The sequence below is a fragment of the Chelonoidis abingdonii genome, chromosome 4 (assembly GCF_003597395.2).
Source record: "Chelonoidis abingdonii isolate Lonesome George chromosome 4, CheloAbing_2.0, whole genome shotgun sequence".
NCBI classification, from domain to species: domain Eukaryota; kingdom Metazoa; phylum Chordata; order Testudines; family Testudinidae; genus Chelonoidis; species Chelonoidis abingdonii.
The window spans coordinates 83,587,417-83,607,473 of NC_133772.1; the positions used below are offsets into that span (position 1 = coordinate 83,587,417).

The 20,057-nt window shown below is 44.7% G+C and overlaps 1 protein-coding gene across 6 annotated transcripts in view; it reads right to left on the reverse strand.

The window, feature by feature from the left end:
• ACTN1 (actinin alpha 1) overlaps positions 1–20,057 on the reverse strand; it is a 133,645-nt gene that overhangs the window by 72,203 nt on the left and 41,385 nt on the right. The gene's annotated exons all lie outside the window — the stretch shown is intronic.

Sequence of the window (20,057 nt, forward strand, 5' to 3'; positions counted from 1 at the left end):
AGTAGCAGGGGAGAACTGAAGACATGGATTACCTCACTCCTCACCCTTAAATAGGATTTGCATATGGCGGAAGTCTTTTGTTTCCTAGTTTGAACCTCCCACCCCCAGCTTCTCCTGGAAAAGTACAGAATTAAAAATGGATTCCAGTATCTGGTGACGTGGTCACTTGCCTCTGTAGCCATTCTTCACAGGCTGACCTACACAGTCACACAAAGACTAAGCTCTTTTACAGTCCATTGGCTCTTGCTTATGGGCCATCAGCACTAGGGGCTTTTTCATTGTTGTACCTGAAGTGTTAGTGGGGGTGTCACCCAAAGTAACATAGTTGAAATATAGATATAGTCAATATTCCTAATTTCAGATACAGAAATGATACATGCATCCAAATAGGATAATCATATTCAGTAAATCATAACCTTCCCAATGATATCTCACATGAGCCATCTTGCATGAAGAATATCTCAGTTATGTCATATTTGTATTATAAGCATATTTTCATAAAGAACATGGAATGACATGTTACACTTCCCCTCTGAGATTACTGCCAGAGGGTTGGTCACTGACCAGTGTGGAGGCAGTGTGCCTAAAATTCCTTTTTGGCTTTGGTTATACAACCTCCAAGTTGTACCAAGCACTGTAACGTCATTCATAGGTGTTTTTGCAAAGTTCTGGGTTTCTGTCCCCAGATTGCCAGAAAACACTGTGGTGTGTAGCATTGTGTACATAATGCAGATGTCAGTGTCCTTTAAAGTGTAGGTGTCTTGGCATTTAACCACCAATGCTAGGAGGTGGTGTCCCTCAGTTTCCCCTTCCACACAGCAGTCTAGATTGGTTATGCTTTCTCTGTTGTGCCAGACTCTAAGCTTGTTTACAGGTACTAGCTGAGAAGCAGTATGCTCATAGAACTTTCTTGTTACCACTTCCAGTCTGTACCAAAGATTTTTCCAAAAACCATGCATGTTACACATTTTTAAGGTATTTACCACCAGTATCAAATTCTTTGTCGTAACCCAGTGTGTGTGTAGTCAGAGACAAAGTTACCAGCAAATTCATGACAGAGAGGTGCGTCCAAGTATTCATAGAATGGCAGGGTTGGAAGGGACCTCAGGAGGTCATCTAGTCCAACCCCCTGCTCAAAGCAGGATAGATCCCCAAACAGATTTTTACCCCAGATCCCTAAATGACCCCCTCAAGGATTGAACTCACAATCCTGGCTTTAGTAGGCCAATGTTCAAACCACTGAGCTATCCATCCCCCTTGATTAGTACGATTATTATACTATGCCTTCTGTCTAAACAGATCAGTTTGTTCAGCATTTATGGTATTTCTCATCTCCTCAGTAAAAGTTCTTACTTAGGGAATGTCTTTGGGGTTTTGGCAAGGAAAGGGTGTAAGGAGACCTTGTATGTTACTGGCCCTCCCCCTCTGGAGTTGCATTTCCTCTCCAGGGTTAAGCCCATGCAAAGAATCCACCCCCTCTCCTGAGATGCCTTTGGGCTGTTCACCTCCAACACTCAGGCCATGGCTACACTGGCGCTTTACAGCGCTGCAACTTTCACGCTCAGGGGTGTGAAAAAAACACCCCCCTGAGCACTGCAAGATACAGCGCTGTAAAGCCTCAGTGTAAACAGTGCCACAGCGCTGAGAGCGCGGCTCCCAGTGCTGCAAGCTACACCCGTAGAGGATGTGGAGTATGTGCAGCGCTGGGAGAGCTCTCTCCCAGCGCTGGCGCTGCGACCACACTGCGCTTTGAAATTTCAAGTGTAGCTATACCCTCAATGTTTGATGCTTAGCTGCGGGGAGGGTTTACCTGCCCAGGAAGTGGTTGTCTCCGCCCCTCCATCAGGTGGATTATTAGCATGTTCACAGACACCAAAATGCTTGTAAGAAAACGCCCCTGCCTTAAAGAGACAGAGTTAGTTTTCACAAGTACAGTAGGAAAAACATTTTGCCGAAGTGGGACCTGGAGTGGGGTCACGCCTCTCGCTGTTCCCAAAAGGAGTTATATTTGACCTCCTAGAGGGGAGCGGCCATACACAGTTCCCGCTTAAAACCTGAGCCACTGGTGAGGTGCCTAGGATTACAGATGCAGATCCAGCAAATTTCTCCTGGACAAAACTCTTCCTTGTAATGAATGGGGAGACACTCCTGTACTCCCCCACTTTCCTTCTTAACTTCTTTCTTTGGGCCCCCTGCCAGGGCACACACCCCTGCGCTCCCTGGGAGGGCAATCTGTCTCCTGTCCAGCTCTAGGCTCACAGCTACTAGCCATGACAGACCCTTCACTGTCAAGCCCTGTACCCTCCTCCGTCTTTGAATGGGGTTGGCCTCCAGTTACAGAGCCCCTGGAATCCTCACCCCTCCCACCCCCCAGCAGTTTCTCAGATCCCACTTCTCCCCTCTAAAGCTTCCTTCAGGACACATTCCTATGCATCCTAGAGCAGGATTTATCCCTTGCCTAACTGCAACCTCTTGGCAGCCAGCAACCTCGACAGTCTCCCTACCATCAGGCAAAACATTCTCCTCCCCTGAGGGAACAGCCATCAGACAGGAGCTGGTTCTACTGACCCCCACCCCTTGTGGCAAATGGCTTTGCAGTCCTGGAGAGGAATTAAAGAGACTCTCTCCCATTTTCTCTGTAGCTTTGCTCCTTCCCACTGGGGCTTCAGCACAAGATTTCTCCTCGCTGCTGACAGACCCCTGTATAGCCCTAGCCACATTGGAAAAACAGTCATCACCCAAAAGAATTTATGTTGCATGATGAGAAACTGCAGCCACAGTTAACTCATCTTGCAAATCCCCAGCTTCCATGTGCACTTTAGCCAAAGGCACAAGGATTTTGTGCCCCCACCCCCCACCTCTACTAACAAAAGCTCTGCCATCTGTCCTGGTAGTATGTCTTTCTCCTGACCACAGAGATTTCTGCACCAGTATCTCTCCATGAAGGGAATTCTCTGCCATTTACTCTGACAGCCTTCATGTGCTTACTGCCTGGCTGTGCAGTGGCAACCTTTACAAATCCTGTGTGATAAGCGGCAACTATCTGAGGTGTCGCTGTGCTCTGGGTAGCAGCATTTCCCTGAGTTACCTGCTGCCTGTTCCCACTCAGCATAGGGCATATATTCCTCAGGTGCTCAGTGGAATTACAATGATAGCACCTTCTGGGCTCTTCTGCTTTTACAGGAGATTTGGGACAAGGATTGCAGGAGTGAACTTGAGGAGGTGAGTGTCGAACCTCCCATCCACCCTCTTTCTTCCCGGGGGTAAAACAGGGACTTTGCTTCCCACCAAACTTTAACCCCTCTGCCTGTGATTCATTCCTACTAGGTGGTTGGATTTGCTCAAATTTATCAGCATAAAGCAAGTGCATCAACTGTTTCCACCTTTTTATCCCATAAACGCTGTTTTACATCATCACTAGAAATATTCAGGAACTGTTCCTGAGCAACCAAATCACACATTCCTTCAAAGCTTGTAATATCTTTTCCCCTCACCCACTTATCCAGTAGATCTCTCATTTGGTTCACATAAACCACATTAACTTAATCCAGACCCTCTCTTAAGGCTTCTAATTTTACTCTATAAATTTCAGGTGTAACCTGAAACCGTTTTAAAACCAAATCCTTAAATTTACCATAATTGGAAGAATCACCCAAGGACATCTTATTGAATATGTCCAGAGCTCTCCCAGTCAATTTTGCAACCACACTGCTCATCTTTTGAGCCTCAGAAATTGCATGGAGCATACATAATCTCTGAAAGGCGATGAAATATTCGACAATGTCACCAGACTCACTATATGGTGGGCATAACTGCTCCCACTTATGGATTTTTGGAGAGGTGGGGCCCCCTGGTGAGGGTTCTGTCTCCTCCACTTCATTACAGCCAGTTCATGCTTCTGAGCTTCCCTTTCCCTATCAGCCTCAAGCTTTCTCAGTTCTATGGTGTGCTTCTGGCCTTCCCCTTCTCTGTCAGCCTCAAGCTGGCTCAGTCCCAGGGCCCTCTGATGTGCAGCCTTCTGCTCATCAATTTCCATCTCTTTTAATTCTGTCTGTCTCTGGTGTATTTTTTCCATTTTCCTCTACCTGCAACCTGTAGAGCTCTAACTTCCTCATAGCTTCACTTTCATTCATTTTCCTACTTTTCTATCCCTACCTCTCTTGCCCGAAATAAGCAAACAGAAAATAATCAACCAGTAACTACACTGTCTGTTCTCTAGCCACTACCAGTTTCAGGGCAATAAGCCGTGCACACTATCCTGCTCAACTATGCCCCTGTGATGGGTTGGACCCTTTGGGAAGCCACCTGATGTGCTGAGATACCACTGAGTCTCTGTTCTGCCAGTATAGGGCCCCCTTTAACCTGTCTTGCTGAGCCAGGCTCTCAAAAACCTCCTCTAACATACACACAGACAGGGCCACATCCAGCTGCAGATCAGCTCTGGGAAGACTCAGTTTAAGGACTTGCTCCAGCACTCAGATGTCCACCTTACTTGGAGTACAGACCCAAAGGTATACTCTGAAATGTGGGAAGAGGTGTGCACACTTCTTTCCCCCCCTCCCCTGCAGTTAGAAATCCCATAAACTGGATTATATTGTAAACCAGAAATAAATTTATTAACTATAACAGGTGTATTTTAAGTAGTTAAGGAGGTAGCAGACAGAACAAGGCAGATTACTAGGAAAATAAAACAGAGCACGCAGACTAAGCTTAATACACTAAAGAAACTGGTTACATGTAAGTTCTCACCCTAAATATGGTTCTAATTATCTTCTTCAGAGGCCAGATGCCCTTCCAGTCTGGGTCCAGTTCTTTCCCCCAGTTCAGTCTTAGTTGTTTCCAGCAGTCATCTTGGGTGAGGTAGCAGGAGACAACTGAGGACCTTGATTAACTCACTCCTCACCCTTAAACAGGATTTGCATACAGCGGGAGTCCTTTGTTTCCTAGTTGCACCCCCAACTTCTTGTGGAAAAGTACAGAATTCAAGATGGGTTCCGGTATCTGGAGACATGGTCACATGCCTCTGTAAGGCCCCTGAACCCATTCTTCACAGGCTGATGCACAGGTTCACAGGAAGACTAAGCTCTTTTACAGTCCATTGGCTCTTGCTGATGGACAGGTGTAAGCAAGGGGCATGTAGCGGGGTGGTCACCTCACTCCTGCCTGGAGGGGTTAAAAACAGCCCTGGAGAGGGCTGTAGCTGGGGAAAGGCTGATTGGGGAAGCAGCCTCAGCTGGGGCCATGCCCAGGAGCACCACCAGCTTTTTTCCCGCCCCTGGCAGCGGAAGGTCCCATCCCTGAAAAGCCGCCCCTGATAGAGGCGGCGGAAGGTCCGGCCGCCGCAGTCGCCGCCCCCCGCCAAATATTAGCGCCCTAGGCGACCGCCTAGGTCGCCTAATGGGTTGCGCCGGCCCTGGCCACACTCCAGTTAGGGCCCAGCTGGCCCTTGCAAGAGGGCAGTGGGCCAGGGGCAGAGTCTCTCTCTGTCTCTAGAGGGAGAAGGGCCTGGCTGCTGGGAAGCTGAACCAAGCACCTAAAGTGGAGCAGGGCTGGGGAAAGGCCAGACAAGCTGGGTAGCTCTGGCCTGGAAAACCCCCAGGCTGCAGGCCTTAAGGGCTGAAAAGGTACTGGGATTGCAACGGGGCAGCCTAAGGGTAGGCAGAGGCAGCAGGTCCAAACTCCCATTGTCACTGATGAGTGGCTTATACTGCAGTCTGCCCCAGTGAGCGAGGCTTAGATGGTGACTGGCAGTAGCCAAAGACTGAGGTGAGGTAGGGCAAGGGGGTTCCCTAGGGAGGGGAAACCCAGAGAGACTGCGGGGTACTGCAGAGGGCAGAACCCTGGCAGAAGGGGCACCGAGGTTTGGGAGGGACACAGGGGCCAGCAGCAAGACGAGACACAAGCCTGCAGAGGGCACTCCTGGGTCGAAGAGCTAATTCCCAGGATGACCGACAGGAGACGCCGCAGGGGTGTCATCGCATCATTACAGGGCATCACCCAAAGTATCTCTCAGTTATGTCATTCATATCATAAGCATATTTTTCATAAAGAATACGGAATGACATCATATGGACAATAACTGCATCTCTGAGGTTGGAAGGGACCTGAGCTCACTATTGCAAGCCTTTCTTGAGAATGAATCATATGCAAGAACCCAAGTTCCGACACATCTAGGTCTCTCCTATAATCACACTCACCAATATCAGAGACCTTCTGACCAGGGCCGTCTAGACGGGAGGGACAAGTGGGCAATTTGCCCCAGGCCTCCACAAGAATATAGTACTCTATAGTATTGCAACTTTTTTTTTATGGAAGGGGCCCTCAAAATTGCTTTGCCCCAGGCCCCCTGAATCCTCTAGGCAGCCCTGCCTCTGACACCAATTAACTCTGCAAAGCCTGGAAATTTAGTCAGAAATCATCTTGCAAAGCAAACAGCTGACAGCTCAGCTCCTCCTGGTTGAGCTCCACACTCGTTTAATACAGAAAGTAGTGACAATTCCCAAGGGTACGGGGATGTCCAGAGCAGTTTCCCAGCACACCCTTTGGGTCTTACAAAAGTTCACAAGTTGCCATGCAGCCCCACAGTGCACTGATGTAGCAACAGTTGGGAGCTCTGTAGGCAGATGCACTGTTTGCCAGGTGGCTGTAGCTTGGTTGGTCCCAGGATATGAGAGAGACAAGGTAGATGAGGTAATAACTTTTATCGGACCAACTTCTGTTGATGAGAGAGAGAGAGAGAGAGATGCTTTGAGCTACACAGACTTCAGGTCTGAAGAACAATTTGGTGTAGCTCAAAAGCTTGTCTCTCTCACCAAATGAAGTTTGTTCAGTAAACAATATTACTCCACCCTCCTTGTCTGAGGATGCGCTGGGCCATTTTACAAAAGGCAGACTGATGAATAATAAACACAGTCTCACTGAACTCTCTCACAAACAGCAGCCATCTTGATGTGACTCACAGGAAGCATCCTCGCAAATTGTGGGGTGCACTTGATTGAAAACATTCAGTACATAGAAAGCAGCTTTACAATTACATTATCCTGCACAACATATGTAGCTAAAGTACCCTGTACTCTTGAAGTAGAGGGTTAGAAAGATGTGTGATTGGCAGATGAGAGGCCCAGGAGAGAGAGAATGTGGTAAGATGGTGGGGTCCTGGAAATTTTAGCAACCTTGGCTCAAGCCATTTTTACTGACTTCACTTCACAGAGAATCTCTCTCTCTCACACGCACCCTCCAATTTTTTTGGTTAAGAAAACAGCCCCCCCACACAGCTAACTGTAGCCATCAGGAGTTGGCAGCAGTTACAACAGCTGTACTTCCTGTCAGGAGGAAAAAAAGCTTTTGAAAGAGGAAAAGGCTGTTGAAAGCAGCCAACCTCATTTCCCGTGCAAGCCCAGCCCTGGGACCAGCCAGACAAAAAAAAGAAAAAAGAAAAAAAAAAAACACCTGTGTTTTTTGAGGTAGCGTGAGGCAGCTGGTAATTCTGCATGACATTAATAATTCTTGGAGTATGGAACCTGAGATGTCTTGGAATCCCCATTTAGTTATTCACTGGCTAAAATTACTCCTCTAAAGCAACAGATGTGTATTTCCTAGATGTCTACAAAGGCAAGAACCAGGACATTGTTTCACTTCACTTTGGGACAAGGAGTTGGAGGTAAAGGGAAACAAGAAATCCTTTGAGATTGACAATGTATTAAAAGAAAAATTTTGCTAAACTGGATATAGTAGTGGCACAAAAAGGTACTGCCAGTTGGGCTTCCTCCACACAAATCCACAATGGTGCCCCTGTATTATTTACACAGCCCTATACATATGGATGGATGGCACTTGGCCAAAAATATCCTAAACACAGCCATGCTCCTGGACCCAAAAGACCTTAACCTATGTTATAATCTTAATTTCAGCCTTGAAGACCACAACTCTTCAATTCCCTCCTCAAGGCCCACTTCTGTGATACCTACGAGTTATGAGCCAACTAAGGGTGGCTAGGTTGAAGGGTAGTCGGCAAAAGCCAATGTGTGTTCATTAGAATCCTTAAGTGATTCAGAACCATTATGTTGTACACTTAGCTAGCTCATATAAATGTGTGATTTTCATCATCATTACACTCAGCCTCCCCCCACCCCCTTTCACGTCTATGGTTTGTTACCCTCTCTTTTTGCACCTTAACTGTAACGCCTTTGGGACAGGGACTGTCTCCTCCCACGTGTGCTATGTGCTGTTTAAACACTAGGGTCCCCATCTCGACTGAGGCCTTTGAATGCTATTGCAATGTAACTAGTCCGATAATAAGATAAATTGCAAAACAATAAAAAAGTAAAAATATTAACACTCCTACTGTTCAGGATCTGCTGTTCTTTGGAGAGCAAGTATTGTCCTCATTACAAAACTGGAGCAGAGTAAGTGTCCACCAGCTGAGCCATTTTACTTGTGAAGTAAACAGAAAATGAATTTGGGTCTCCCTCTTGGTAGCAGACAGTCACTACTCTATTCATTTTCTTAGTAAGTTTCTTTGGAACCCAACTAACCATATCTCAACCCACCTAATTAGATATTTATTGCTTTAGTATAGACTTAATTGCTACTCACATGCTACAGAAGTAGAAGCATGTTCTCCTGAGAGGCAAGGGGCAAACCAGCCTACAGCAGCTATATGCTGGAAGTAGAATAGATGTGGGTAGACTCCTGTCAGGATTTCCACAGAGGCTAAAATGAAACTCTGAATCATGTCATGAGGATAATGCAACAGCCTGTGTTTGACTGCCAAGATACAGTCTATGGCTCCAGGTGACTACATTGAGAAGCTTATGGAGATGGGTATGTTGCTTCCCCACATTCTTCCTAACAAAAGATAAGGCAACAGAGTACTTGGAAGGAGTAGACCCATTACCAGCCATTTGATAAGGGAAGAGCATCTGTCCCTCACTAAACCCAGGAAGACCTACTAATGGAGCCCTCACCTGCTTTTACAGAGAGGAGTCAAAGGTACTAGTGACTGCTACTGCTGGCAGTAGCAACCAGCGCACCAGCCTCCATCCCAACAATTCCAAGGCCTTCAGACATTTCACTCCCAATTATCTAGGGTACTTCTTCCTCAACTCTCCTTCCAGGTGTGCTGTCTCTCAACTAGTTTTGTAGAGAGGATTACAGGAGAAAGACTGCTGAAATAGGTAAACACAGTCCACATGGACTAGTCTTTTTGCTGAAAGAGGAAGAGGAGTTTCAAGAAACAGTGAGATTACTTCAGAAAATTAAATATAAAAATGTGAAACAAAATACAATGCAAGTCTCTGCTCAGTCACTTTATGTTGTGCCCCTTCCTTCCACCTTTTGACTCTGGGTTGTCTGGTTAGACTGTACATTCCTTGTGGCAAGGGCCTGACTTTATACGTGTATGAAGCAAAGACACTCTTTTGGGAGCTATATAGTCCTCCTGCTTCTCCAGCTAGGAAGACCCAAGCTAACCAGATTCCACCGTACCAACTCTTGTTAGCGCCAGCCAGAAGCATAAGAAAAGCATGTGGCTACTTGAGGCCCCCAATTTACTATGAGCACCGTTAACAAGTCATAGTTCCTGGTCTGATCCTCCCCATAGCAACTAGCTGTCCTGCCATTACAGTAGCACCAGATTGGCAAACACACATACACACTTACACCCCAATTCTCCAACACAGTCAGTCGGTCTGGCTTTTGCTCATCTCATCATCCTTTCCCAATCTGACATTTCTCTTTGTATCAACAGCTCTAATGAGACATCCTGCAATTCAGGGGGAAGCCTTGGTAGGTCAATATGTCCACTGTCAGATTTTTAGGAGTGTGGCAAAGTCTCAAAGCCAGTGCTGAAAGAGAAGGTGCACTACTGAGACAGAGACTTCCATTGTTACTTGGACAGGTGTCTTGACAGCTACAATATGTTGCACAAGGCAAAACACAGAAGTGACATTGCTGCAAGAAGCGTAAGAGTGCTCTGCAACAGGAAAACACACAAGGCACAAGGCACTTCACCCCCTCAAGCAATTTTTGCAATCTAAAATATCAATGCCACCACAATCATAGAAGTGACAGATATTAATAAAATCAAATGGGCAGTTTTATCTTCTTGCTGAGACATACCAGCTTTATCTGACCTTTTCAGTTGCTCTTTTTTCTTTCTAGTCCTACTAAATCCTTCTTCCACCCCAGCCCCTCCTTCTACGGTTGAGTATAAAGCTTCCAAACCATGGTAGAGAGGCTGCACCATAGTTGTACAATAGCTGCAGAGACATTGTAACTAAGCCAGGAAAGTCTTGTCTGCTACTCTCCCATTGAGGAAGTTTAAGTCTAGCAGCAAGCAGCTCAAAGGAGCATAAGCTTTGCTAGAACATGACAGTGTTAACCACCATCAAAAGCTACCCAATTCCCTGTTTGTGTCATGAGTTACATTTAACATAATGTTATTAACACATACACACAATTTTGAGGCCGAGTAAGTTTCCATAAAGGTTTAGTGTGTGTTTAGAAGAGGGGAGACCTTCAGACAGTCAATCCTCTGTGCACTACACAGTACACTATCTACTTTACAAACTAGGTCAGATGTACTTTGCACTGTGAAATCTTGGGCAAACTATAGCTACAGGGTACTATCCCACGATTGTCAACTGCCAAATCTTGAATTAGGGGAAGTCCCTCCCTCACCACAAAGTAAAGGCTGTAGGGGCAACACTGAGAAGTACATGTCATACATGTCTGGAAAACAAAATCAATTCACAGAGTCACAGGCGCTTATGTTTGGAGAGCCACGTGTTTGAATAGCTGCACCTGTGTGTTTCTGAGTGTACAACACAGCCTGCTTTTACTACCTGGTTTGGAAGTAGGCACTTTGTACTGGTTCTTGACATGATGCTGTGCATTATGGGATTGCCTAGAAGGACCCACTAACTTCTTCAGCAAACTGTAATGCCCTGTCCATGCTACTATTAGGTTTAAATTAAAATCATCCAGATCCTCATTCATGGTTCTGTAATAGTTTACTAAGAAAGGACAGAGAATTGGTTCACACAGAGCTTTGAAGCAACACAATCACCCATTAGAGCAGCTCTAGCTGCCCACAGACTAGACCTACACTCTTGAAAATTTGGATTGTGCACATGGCTTGTGTTGCAGTTTTTACATCTATATCTTCAATGATTGCGCTATATCTATGCGTGCTTCTAGATTCACAGCCAGGGCCAGCTCCAGCTTTTTTGCTGCCCCAAGCAGCGAAGAGAAAAAAAAAGAAAAAAAGAAAAGCCGCAATCAGCGGCACTTTGGTGAAAGAAGGGGAAAGAAAAGCTGGAATCCTTGTCGAACCGGTTTTCCCCACAGGATATTGCAAAATGCTGTGAAGTGAGTGTACCTTTTATTAGCCAATGACAGACTAAAGTAGTGAGAGAAAAAAACCCAGCATGTGCCTCCATAAATACATGGTAAATATTTGCTCTTCTTCCAAGCATGTGTGCCTCATGAACCCTGTGTCTCCATTACCATTACAGTGTTGTGCAGCCAGAGGGAGAATCTGCTGCTGCCATTTTAATCCTATTGACCATTAAATCAGTGAGTCGGATGGCTTTTCAGATTGGTAAAGTACCAGCAATGCTTACTTCTGCATGACCAGAACAGTAATAAAATGTTAGTCAGTCACCAAAAAGGTTTGCCACCTCACTCTTTTCCTCGGAGAAGCAGAAAGAAGTCCTGGCAAAATTAAATAATAAAACTGGCTGTGTTAAGAACATTAAAAGTATGCCCTTAATATTATTTTAATGTGAAATTCTGATTAGAAAAACTTCATTTGGGCTTGAATAGTGATTGTTTCTGTCCTTAGACATCACACAAGAAAAATATAAAAATGTGTTGCAGGCTGTCTGAAGGCAGAGTGATGTTACAAGGCAATATCACACAGCATTGCAGCTTGCATTACATGTTTTGCAAGTCCCAAAACACACTTTACAGTACTTAAACTATATTGAAAGGGATCAACTTGCCAAGCACTAAGATGCAGCCTCTTCTTGGGTGGAAAATAGCAACAAGCCATCAAAGACAGGAATTAAAAATCAAATTATTTTATGGAAGCAGAACTCAACTACCCAGATTAGGGTTTGGCCAGGATACTAGGACTAAAACCACTACAAAGAGCCATGCAGCTTGGATGACCACAATTTCCTCAAATTTCCAATTTAAATCCTTCCACTGCTGCTGAAGCTGCCCGTATCACACTGGATCTCTGTAATGAGTCCAAGGGAAGAATGTCATCTATCTGCCTGCACCTTTCTGGATTTTCCTTGGAGGTCTCCTGCCCACATACTGACTGGATCGAATTCTGGTTTGCTTGAGATCACAGCAAAAGTTTTCAGTAAGGTGAAAACTTTACGCAGGGCTGAGAAGTGTCCTTGCAGCAGCCTAAAAATAGCTCCAATGAAGGTCTACTCAGAGGATACCCCGGTCAAGATGTGTGATGTGTTCCCCACACATAGCTGTATTGCCGCAGCTTTGTACAGTAGAACCTCAGAGTTACAAACACCTTGGAAATGGAGGTTGTTCGTAACACTGAAATGTTCGTAACTTTGAACAAAACTTTATGGTTGCTCTTTCAAAAGTTTACAACTAATCATTGACTAAATACAGCTTTGAAACTTTAATATGCAGAAGGAAAATGCTGCTTTCCCTTAATTTTTTAGTAGTTTATGTTTAACACGTACTGTATTTGCTTTTTTTTTTTTGGTTGTCTCTGCTGCTGCCTGATTGCATACTTCCAGTTCCAAATGAGGTGTGTGGTTGACTGTCAGTCCATAACTCTGGTGTTCTACCGTACTTTGGTTTTGCTTTTAGCACACTCGTGGACTTTGCATACAGTTCCAAGTATTTCTGCTCTCTGTCAAAGCCCTTATTGTTATCAAGAATGTTGCCAACTAGAGCAGCTCTGTCTCCTCACATTTCAAGAGAGGACTTGCAGGTGTTGCCTTTTCTATGGTGTTTCCTGTGCTGCTTATTTTGCTGGGGGAGGATAGGTAGTGTTGTCACTTTGGGCTTTCTAAACACAAAGCTAATATAGAGAGAGTGAATAATTAAAAGAGCGTAACCCATCTCCCTGCTGCTCTGCACAAAAGGCTGTGCCAATTGAGTCGAGTCATTCACCTGCCCTAGCCAGTTGGCCCACTTTCAATCACCAGGGCTGGAGCAATTTATCAGTTCCTTGTTCTGTTAAGCAGATGGACCTTGACATAATCTTGATTTCTGAAGGAGAGAACTGCTTACCAGGAAGAGATTTTTCCCCTCACTGGTGAAGCTTATTCCCCCCCTCCCCCCCCCAAATACAGCCTCTCAATAGGGACCCTGAGCAGTCAACAGTCTAAATTTCCTCACCTGAGGCATACTAGCCCTTCCTGAATGCAGGGACTGCACTCTGTTATTGAGAGCCAGACCACCTCACCATGAGCAGGGATGGGGAGGGAAACCTTCTTTAAACCAAAGCTGGAGGACTTCACTTCAGTCTTCTGGTAGCAGGAAGGTAGCAGTCTTTCTCCGGCAGCTTTCACAGCCATGCCACAAGATCCCATAGTTACGTTTCCAGTGAGAAAGAGAATCAGAGCTAGTCATTGGCACTGCGCCTGACAGCTTAGTAACAAAGAGCAAGGAGTTGGAAGGATACCTGCAGCCAAGAGATTTCCTGACAGCTTAGCATAATGGATTTACTATGTATTCAGCCTTCATCCTCATCCCCTGTGACTGAAACCAACAGCTAAATTTGCAGGAGGAAAAAACTAAACTAAACTAGTGAGGAAACTGTAAGCTTAGAGTCTTTCCTGCCAGATCTCCCATGTTTGTAGATTTGATCATCACCACCTCTGCAAGAGCCCTGCTTATCCCACTATCTTTGCTCTACTATGCTGGATTCATCTCCCTGACCTTTACTTCTTGTCTTTACTGACTGCCGTTCCCTTTGCTATGGCCTTCCTAAATCCCAGATCTTCATTCTGCACATGCTAAAGCCTGCTGTAGCCTTTCCTTAGGTTTACAGAGAACATCAAGCACATCATCTGTAAGGTGGCAAAAGAAGGCTACAGATTCCCATATTGTAACATCAACCATAACAAAATGCAGAACGTTAACACTGATTCACAGCTGTAGGAACATTGTCTTCAGACATCCCAATAGCCTCCTCCTTTGTGCAAATGCATAGTCATTTTAATGACTAACTTGGTTTTGAATTGTTATAATTGACAAAGCGATTCCTGGGTTAGCATGACCCACAGATCTATTATTATGAATTCTAATCATTTGTATTGCTGTAGAGCCTAGAAGCATTGTGCTCGGTGCTGTACAAACACAAAACAAAAAAGATGGTCCCTGCCCCAAGGAGCTCAGAGTCTAAAAGTAAAAGACAACAGGAAACTAGCCAGAATGATAGGAAGGAAAAGCAACGAGATAACGGTCAGCATCACAGACTGCAGTTTCAACACTCCAGCTGCTAAAAACTGTTAAGGTTTTTATATGCAATGTAGCAACTGGACGAAAAGCTTGGTGTGGCTTGAAAGCTTGTCTCTCCCATCAACAGAAGTTGTTCCAATAAAAGATATTACCTCACCCGCCTTGTCTCTCTAAGGTTTTTGTACGCATCATGGCAAAGGAAACTATTCAGGAGGATACGGTAGCTTTGTGGATGTTTATAGGGAGCTCCTCCCAAGCACGAGGAGCAGCATGAGAGAAAGTGGTTGAAAATTTAGCAAGTGGGCAATGGAAGCAGGCATCTCTGGCATATTGGACGTGGGAGCCTCTCTTAATAGTGAAAGACAGATGACAGATAGGGTGGGGATAGCCCCTGAAGGGTCTTGAAAGTGAAGACAAGTAGCTTACATTCAAGGTGACCCAGAAAGGAGAGCCAATGAAGAAATGCAAAGAAAGAGGAAGAGGGGTGACACGCTCAAACTAATAAGCTAAGAAAATGATCATGGCAGCATTATTCTGTATGGTACGAGTGGGACAAGACTGCAGTTTTCAAAGCCTGAAGAAAAGATAGTGCAGTAATCAAGACATGAGATCATGAGAGTTTGAACGAGAGTTTTATGATCCTTTAGCAGTTGTGGAAGGAAATAAAAATTAGCTCCCTGATCCGACATATAATCACATCTGTTGCCAAATGACAAGATTTCATTGATCTGGATGGAATTAAGCTTTTGCAGACATATAAAATGGGGGTGGGGGGGGAAGAGAAATCCACCACATGAAATGAACAGGAACAGAACAATGTAGCCTCAAAAGTAAAATACATATCTCAACCCCAAGGAACTTAGAGGTAGCTTTACTCAGCCCCCCCCCACCCCCCCGCCCCTGGCATGTCAGAATTATCAAAAGGCAGAATGAAAAATGTGGTTTTAATCTGAGAAGCGACTGTGAAAAAGGAACCTTCTTACTCAGTAGAACTGCTCCATATGCATATACCTGATATAAAAACCAAAACAAAACACAGAAACAAAAACCAAAACAAGTAGCTACTTTTTACTTCTGTTATCTCTGCTATGGCAGCCCAGTTAAGATAACAGAATCCAGCTCACTCTATTTTTTGTGCATGAACAGAATTGATCCCTAAATTCGAGTCAGACATATACCTATAGTCTAAGCCAGCGGGGTTTCACTGTGGTCACTGGGGTGGAGTGGAGGGTGTCTAGTTTGACCTGCAAATCTTTATTATTGAAGATGTAGGCTGGGACCCCGATCCTGCACATTACAACATGCAGAGCCCCACTGACTTCAGTGGGGCCCTACCTAGGTGAAGAGGTCTTCCTAGATGTTGTAACTTGAAGGGCTAAGGCCCAAGTTTGTACAGCTATAATTTATGTTACAAGTAAAAAATGTTCTAAGTACCTTGGATATGGAGCTATTGTGATAAACACACAATGCCACCAGTGAGTAGGGGGAAGGAGGTTTTAAAAAAAAAAAAAAAAAAGGAAAAGGAAAAGGAAAAGGAAAGGAAAGGAATGTTCAGATTCTAGACTTTGACTACTTTAACTGTACCCCAGAACCTCAATGCTGCCTTGGGTGGCAGGTTTACAAGACACTCTCAGTGTAAGGTAGATGCAAATCTGTGGCAATTCTCAATTACCCAGGATACCTTGGGGGTTTATCCAGGAATGCCAGTAGCTGGAAGCATCTGAACCCACATCCACCATGGTTTATTTAGCAGATTACATACAGCCTACTTGCAAGGATATCCAGGATTTAAGCTGTCCACATCTGCAAACACCCTCGCAATTGGATAGTAAGCTATTTTCTATTGCCCACCACCGCGACAGGTGATATCTGCCACTGCCTAGCCTTATGACCTTGCACCTTGGGAGCCCAAAGTCTGCAACTCTTCCTACTGTCCAAGAGCTAGTTATAACAAAGCCTTACCACCACCATCCTGTAAGTGATGCCATACTACATCCTGAGCCAACCTGTCCCTGACAGACTCTGAGCTGTGCATTAGGTGACCTCTGTCAAATCCTTTAGACTAAGTTGCCCTGGTTGAATGGATTTCCTCCCTCTGCAGATTAGAGCAAACGACAAGAAAAAGCTAGTTAGTTAGCATCTGAGGGGAGAAAAACACTGGTCGGGTCAGTCCAGTCCAGTTCAGTTCCTGGAAAGCCCTGCCCAGGACGTTAGCTCACATACAGTGCCAACAGTCCTAAGTGAGATTTAAAAAAAGGAAAGCAGACGCAAGTTAAAAGTTGTGCATGATCAGTTACAGCAGTTCTTTCCAGCCTGTTGTGGTTCAGTGTTTCAGACATCCTGTTTTGTGAGAAACAGCAGGGCCCAGTTTAAGAGAGATGAAAACAATTTTGACTCATTCCATGTAATACAGTGGAGGACAAGATGGCTGATTCTCCTTTTCCTCCCTCAGCTCACACACTCTGTTCTGGTACACTGTCCCCTCTCAGCAGCCAAGGCCAGACTGGGGACCTAAATAGAAAAGGATTCACGTTAAATGGACTGTCCAAGTGAGCTATTTATTTTTTTTTTTATTATTTTATTTTATTTTTTTTACACTTTTGAGACTACACACCTCCAAATTTTATGCATTTTTACTGTAATTATCCAATTTATTTGTCACTGTTTATGCAGTTTGTAAGGGCAGGAAATAGTCTGACTAACAGACATGTCAGACATGGAACCAGGGGTGAGCAAACTTTTGGCCTGAGGGCCACATCTGGATATGGAAATTGTATGGCAGGCCATGAATGCTCACAAAACTGGTGGTTGGGGTCTGGGAGAGTGAGAGGGCTCCAGCTGGGGTTGCGGGCTCTGGGGATGAGGGGATGGGGGTGCAGGAGGATGCTCCAGGCTGGGACCAAGGGGTTTGGACGGGGATCAGGACTGGGGAAGGGGGTTGGGGCGCGAGAAGTCAGGAGGGCAGGCTCCAGGCAGCACTTACCTCAAGCAGCTCCCAGAAGCAGCAGCATGTCCCCTCTCTGGCTCCTACATGGAGGCACAGCCAGGCAGCTCTGTACGTGCCCTATCCACAGGCGCTGCCCCCACAGCTCCCACTGGCTGCAGTTCCCAGCCAATGGGAACTGTGGGGGCAGAGTTGGGGGCAGAGTTGGGGGCAGCGTGCGGAGCCCCCTGGCTATCCCTACACATAGGAGCCACAGGGGGGACATGCTACTGATTCCAGGAGCTGCACAGAGCGGGACAAGCCCCTGACCCCGCTCCCTGGCTTGAGCTTGAGGACCAGATTAAAACGTCAGGAGGGCTGGATGTGGTCCCTGGGCCACAGTTTGCCCATCCCTGCATTGAACTAATACTAAGGGATTTTCTTTCATGCCTTTGCTCAACTTGGACCACTGCACTGATCAGTTTCACTTCTTGGTAATATGGTCACATTGCAAAAGCACAAGGGACCCAAACTTAACAAAGGAACGTTTACAGGTTAAAAAGCTTCATATTGACAGTTTTTTAAACCTTTTTATTCAGTTCTGAAACCTTTTATTAAAAAAACCCCTCACCTCTCTCCACTTAGTTTTAGGGCCTTTAAAGTACATTCAAATTTATGGGAGAAAGGGGTCAGCTGGGAGGTTTGCTGATTTATATTAAATTGATATGTGAGGTTTAAAACACATCTACATTAGGGGTTTGCACTGGTGTAACTAGTTGGATTTAAAAATCAAGTTAGTTAGAAAAGTTGCCTGAATGTAATATTCTCCATCTCTTAGTGTAGCTGTGCTTTACAAAAACTGGGAAGTGCTGTCAGCATGCCCTATGGACCTGCTCCAAAGCCACTGAAGTCAATGGGAGTGTTCCTCTGGACTTCAATGGCGGTATGGATCAGGTCCTATCTGCTGGGGGTCAGTGGGAGGGAAATGACTGAAAGAATCTGGTGATTCATAATTCCAAAGAAGCCATGAGATGATGATGATGATGATGCATCATCATCAAGTAAATATAGATAATGCTTTGCCAGAGATCACTGGGAAGAATTTGCACCACTCCATTTAATCCAGCAATAAAGTCTTGATCACAGGAAAGCCTCTGAACAGAGGGGGAAAGCACTGCAGAAACTGTTGAAAGGAAAAAATGCCTTTATTGATCTGTTCAGCCTTCAGGAAATGTTTGAAATTTCTACTTTTCTAACTCAGAGCTGGAGGCTTCAAAACAACATTCTCTGTGCATCTGAGCATTTGGAGGACTGAGAGACAAAGTGGTTTTCCAGGAGGAGAAGTTTTCTCTCTAATGTAAAATAGTAGTCTGTGCAGCATCATTGCCCCATGAAAGCTGGAGTTCCCATTAGCTCATATAGGCTTAGGAGTTCCCCAGCCCAAGCTTTACTTCTATAAAACCACACTGCTTTCAATCACTCCTTCCTCTTGCAAAGACATGACAAGCCTAACCCTAGCTAAATTATCAACACTATGCTACTGTATCAGGATGGGGAAGTTAATTTCAACATATGGGGACAGCAGAGGAAGCTGATGAATGTTTGGCAGGCAAGAGTTTGAGCTACAGTGGCTAAAGTATTGGAGACAGCCTAAGATTTAAGCCCTAGGCACACTTGGGATAAATCTGTATATTCCTTAATTTGCCTGTTTTAGGAGGCAGTGTTCAGGAATTTGCAAAAATAAAGGAGACTGGAAATAGAGTAGGCAATGTAAACTGAGAAAGGTTAGATGTTGAATTCTAGTTCTCAAAAGTTTTTTTCCAGCTTTCGACCAAAAGGGGTCAAAATCTTGAGTTATTTTCAATAAATCAAAAATCCTAAAGAGTGTATTTGAGATCCTAGATCTTTATTAAAAGCAACTACTCCACTATTCAATCTTTAGCTTCATTCATTTTTCTTGATGAATCTTTCTTTTGTGTTTGGTTTCCTTAGACCAGTAGCTCTCCACCAAGGATACACATATTGGGGGTACGCAGAAATCTTCCAGGGAGTATATCAACTCATCTAGATATTTGCCTAGTTTTGCAACAGGCTTCATAAAAAGCAGTAACAAAGTCAGTACAAACTAAAATTTCATACTATGACTCTTATATTGCTCTATATGCTTACACTGAAATGTAAATAAAATATTTTTATTCCAGTTGATTATTTTATGACTATATGGTAAAAATGAGACAGTAAGCAATGTTTCAGTAATACTGTGCTGTGACACTTGTATTTTTACATCTGATTTTGAAAGCAAGTAGTTTTTAAGTGAGGTAAAAGTTGGGCATAGGGAATTGATTTTGATTTCTCTTGGGGTGAGGGACATTGCAAAGGTTGTCGGCAGGAATTTATTTGGGTTACGAATCTTGGTCCTACGCTGGAGGTGGTGACAGCAGTTTTAGTCCAGCAGCAGCAGCTAGGGAGGCTGTCCATATTAGCAGGGATTTCATCCCTGCTATGTTCTAATATAAATTTGGAATTGTCCACTTTTCCCCAGAGGACGCATAGCATTTCCTCCTAGTGGTCAGATATATCTGACACTAAAATAATCACTAACCCCTCAGACCAGATATTAGTTTGTCATGAACACAGGACTTAAAATGCATCTTTATTTTATCCCTGCATATGAAGAAGCTTTGAA